At 30.6% G+C, this 5,244-nt stretch overlaps 1 pseudogene; it reads right to left on the minus strand.

Annotated features, from left to right (window-relative positions):
- Positions 1–3,524: 3,524 nt before the first annotated feature.
- On the minus strand, positions 3,525–4,390 carry LOC108810574 (ethylene-responsive transcription factor ERF024-like; annotated as a pseudogene).
- Positions 4,391–5,244: the final 854 nt, after the last annotated feature.

Below are 5,244 nucleotides of genomic sequence, written 5' to 3' on the forward strand. Positions count from 1 at the left end.
ACTAAAAAGGGTATTGCTAGCAAATATTGCTTTACCCGGTTGTTAGGGTTGTGAAAATGTTCAAACATGCTGTAAGTTACCTATTTGATAAATGCTTAAGTCAAAATAAATTGTTTTTTTCATCAATTTTTTTTTCAATTTTGTTTTGATATCACACGATTATTCAATTGTTAAAATTTGATGTGGTCCGAGATTTTTAAAAGAAATAGAATAACCAATAAAAACAATTTGAAAATTCAAAAAAAATTAGAATTCTTAATTAATAAATCGGCCGTTTAAAATTTTTGGCACGTAAATCATATGAGAAATTGAAAGTGTGAAAGCGTTCTTTTAATGTCTTGAATTCCTTTGGTTTCGGTACAACGACTGAAGTTCGTTCCTATAAGTCGTTGTACTGTCATTCACCTCCGGTGGCTTGATTGGGTTGGTTTTCATGAATCATGATCTGATCGGCAACTTCAACATCAAGGATCGTCTTTTTCTCATGGTGTTTGTTAGCCTTATCTTCTTCATGACGTTGTTGTTTAAACCTCTGCTCTACTGTAAGGATTAATAAATATCATGATGTGGTTTATAAATTAGATTATGGTTTAGTTAGAACCAGCTTGTACCAGATGGTTTACTCTTGTATATAAACACTGTGTACATCAACATTTAAGATTAACAGAAACAGTTTTATTATTTTCCAAATCCTTTCATCATCTTCTTCCTCCCGAGAGCTGAGTTTTTGTTCAATCTCAAGTTTACTAAAAAGGGTCATCATCCTTCTTAGAGTTCGTTGTATCCACTCGAGTGTCTCTTCGATCTATGTTCCTTTCGTCATGGTTCCAAAAGTCGAAATGGCTCTAGTACCAAGTTGTTACAGATAATGAATATAAGCCTTTATGAACAATTGAAAAAAAAACTTTTGATAATCCCGGTTCGGTCGTTCGGAACTGGTCCTTAACTTTTAATGACTAGAAACAAATTTTTAAAAATGACCATTTTTTAGATAAAAGCAGGAAAAGATAATAAAACCGATTTAGTACTGCATTGCTTTGATAATTGAGGCCGAAACATATTCAAAAATAAAAAGGCTGGAAGCCTGAGCTTCATGAGCTTGGTCCAAGTGCCGGACCGTTACACAGAAAGAGCCACATTTTCATACTCTTTACATGAACATGAACATGATGATCAATAATCTTGATGACTCTCACTGTACAATACCCACGCTTCATATAAGAGACTAACCCTACGTCACATGCCTTTCCCCTCATCCAACATCCCATGTGCCAAGGTTCCCTCTCCTATCTTATTTAATCTTCTAAAACCCTTTGCCCTCTAAGTATCAACCTCTTTGGGCCAGACACTTATCTTTCCTTTTGGTCTTTCACAGCTTGAGGCCCCTAGGCTTGTACTGGTAAAACACATGAAGGTGGTTCTCTTCACATGTAACAAATTCAAACAACATAAATATTTTAACTAAGATATCATGTTCTAGAAAGCTTGTAGGGACCACCCAGCCGACTCCTAGACTTTAGGCCTTATAAAACCATAGTGATCATCTTCTAAATCGCATAAATAATTATAATATTATAATAATAAATAATATATATATATATATATATATATATATATATATATATATATATATTCATAAATTATGATAATAAATATATTTTAATATATAATCTTATTAAAATAAAATAAAATAATATATATTATTTGTAAATAGTGATATTTAATGGGAATTCGGCCAAAAAATCCCGAACGTTTTAGGAATCGCCAAAAAAACATGTATACTAGCATGACAAAAAAAACTCTTTATTTTTGTTGATTTTTTAGTTTGTTAAGTAACTTATGATTGACTGACTATATGGACATGCGGTTAACCGACAGTGTTAAATCGACGTTAAATGAAACGACGTCGTTTTCAAATGAGACGAAACGACGTTGTTTTGAATCCAGATTGTTGGATCAAATGACAAGGTATTTTACCACTGGGTTAGTGGAACATTCAATGAAGGTACTAACACATTTAATTTTATTTGGTATTGATTTTGAATATAAAAATTCAAATCTGAAAACATATAATCAGAATCTATAAAATATCAAAAATCTTCCAAAATTTTTCATTAAAAAAATCCAAAAAAGAAATTTTCATTTTTTGGATTATAAAAAGAAATCTTTCATTTTCGGATTATAAAAAGAAAATTTGAAAAAAATATAAAAAAAAAATTCGAAAAAAATTTTCAAAAAAAGTTATAAAAATTTTGAATATGAAAACATGTAATCAGATTTTTTATAAAAAAATTCCAAAAACAAAGAAAATTTTCTTTTTTCGGATTATAAAAAGAAAATTAGAAAAATTAGAAAAAAAAATTTCCAAAAAAGTTACAAAAAATTCAAATCTGAAAACATATAATAAGAAACTATAAACTATAAAAATAATTTTATTTTATTTTATTTTATAGTTTCTGATTATATGTTTTCAAATTCAAAATTTTTATAACTTTTTTTGGAAATTTGTTTTTTTCAATTTTTTCAAATTTTCTTTTTATAATCCGAAAATGAAATTATTTTTTTTGGTATTATTTTTTCAAATTTGGAATTTTAAAGATTTTTTTAAGTTTTTAGATAATTTTTTTTAATATTCAATCAGTACCAAATAAAACTAAATGTGTTAGCAACTCCATTGAATGAGTCACTAGACGAGTGGTAAAGTACCTTATCATTTGTTTCAAACAACGTGGGTTTGAAACCCGGTGTCTACTTGTTTTTATTTTCAAATCAACGAAAACATTGTTAATTAATTTTAAAGTCAATGAAAGTTTTGTGTTTTTTTTATATCAATCCTAAAGTTCATGTTTCTTTTGGCAATTCCTGAAAACTTCAGAATTTTTTTGGCCGAATTCCCGATATTTAATATAAAATGTTATACATATTTAATACATTGTTATAATCTATAAAGACTTAAACTATTTAACTATATACATATAAAGTGGAGTGTTCTAAGTTTCAGCAGTCAGAAAAAAAACAATTTTTTCTTTTGGTAATCACGTCAGAAAGACAATTTGCTGACTCAGGGTTCATATTAGGGAAAGGAGTGTGAGGGACTCCACTCGACTAAAAAGGGAAGTAGTCCCGATCATCCAATTCCCTTAACGAGAGAGGGACGGTTTCTGTAATCAACGTAACTGCGTAACTTTTGTGTATTCATTGGACGAAAGCTGGTCAATATATGTTACCACGATATTAGTCCATGGGATTGACGGACATTGTGTGATGTTTTTGTTCATAAACATAAAGCCACAGAAATGTGTGGTTTCACGGTTCAAAATGGTTTTCATTCTTCTGTGAAATTAGCTTTAATTAGAGTATAGGAATTATAGCGGTATATTCTATAACAAACACTCTTATATGAACCATTATTTTAAGCCAACTCCTGTGAGAACGTTGTCCATCTGTAAAACTAAACAAAGTATATGCATGTACATCAGACTAGATAATATTGTAATGAAATAACTTTAATACAGCGCGACCTTATCTTATGGTCATAACGAGGCCTAACCATGCATTACAATGCATAGCTGGAGACCGTTTCTTAAGTTCATACATACAATATATGTGCATATAAACACACAAAATCTCATACTTACATTTATATATAAACTATATTTATATATTATATGGCTAATTAGTTGTTTAGCTATCAAGGAAAATTCCACAAATAATCGTCTGCTCCGGTGTAGTAATCAGCTTCGGAAGCATCAACGGTGGGTTGACGAGGCGGACTGAGAAGCATTCCTTCAGCCATATCCATTAGCACATTAGGCATGTCGAATATCAAATCCTCGTCAATGAATCCATTTGTATTCTCATAACTACCATTCATCATCACGTTACTCCGTTCCACACTCGCATCCCTAGCAGCACCAAAAGCAGCGGCGGCTGAAGCGGCTGCGGCTTGGATGTCTCCTGGAGACATGGAGGCTGGGGCAGGCAAAGCGGAAGCTGAGTTTGGAAAGTTGAGCCCACTTTGAGTTCCCTTGAGTGCTAGAGCTGCCACGTCATAGGCTATTGCCGCCATCTCCGGGTCGTGAATGTTCCTAACCAGATACGGTTAGGTTTTCTCGGCGCACGGATCTCCGAAACCCATTTGTCTGAGTTCTTTCGTTGTCTCACTCCCTTGTACAAATGGTGGCGACCGCTATTTTCCTTGGCGGTTCCTGACATATTGGTAATGAGAATTAATTAGGGTTTTGAGGAGAGATGCGTGATGAGTTTGATGAAGGAGAAGAAGATTTCGAAGGCATTTTATGGGAAGAGGAGTTTGTTTTAGGTTAGTTGAAGAGTGAAGATGAGTGAAGAAAGGGTAAACCAATTACGGATGAAGAGATTAGGGTTTGGGTGGTGGCCAATTCGCAGATGTCAATATATTTCATAAACAAACAAATAATGAAATATTATTAAAAACAAATAAAACATTAACTTATTATACATATTTTATTTTAATATGTGGAAAACAGAAATTGATGTATTATTTTTAATAAATTATAATTACTAGTAATATTATTTATTCCAATATCAGTAATAAAAATAGATAAACTAAAATAATAATTGCATAAATTTTAAACTAATAAATCTTATAGTAATATAACATAAGGTCGAATATATATATATATATATATATATATATATATATATATATATATCGTGACTGTATTTTCTGAATTATCAGAAAAGATCTTCAATTAAAATTATGTATAATAATTTAAAATCTTGAATAATTCAAAAAATAGGAACAAAAAATTTATAAAAAATATCTTTGAATAGCACAAAATCAGGTAGATGTGTGCATAATATTTGTCCGTCAAATCAATTAGGGTAAGAAATCTATTTCAACTTGTCTAATCAATTATATATATATATATATATATATATATATATATATATAATTTAAGTTTTCACCGTTCTTAATAAAATTTACTATATCATATACTACTGTCAATTTTCTCCGTAAAATATCTTTGATTATGACTAGAGTTACCAACGAGCATAGAACACAATTCCTAACCGGAAATGACCGGAATAATTCATCAAACTTAACACAACGGAAATGGAAGAAGGCAGATGGATCTTCAACATACAGCAGTTATATATCCAATGGACGATTCAGAAGACTCGAAAACCGCTTTAAGACACCATTATATATCTGTTGAAGAGACTGAAGAAAAAGAGGAACTAAAACAATATAATATGAGG

Source organism: Raphanus sativus, chromosome 6 (assembly GCF_000801105.2).
Source record: "Raphanus sativus cultivar WK10039 chromosome 6, ASM80110v3, whole genome shotgun sequence".
NCBI classification, from domain to species: domain Eukaryota; kingdom Viridiplantae; phylum Streptophyta; class Magnoliopsida; order Brassicales; family Brassicaceae; genus Raphanus; species Raphanus sativus.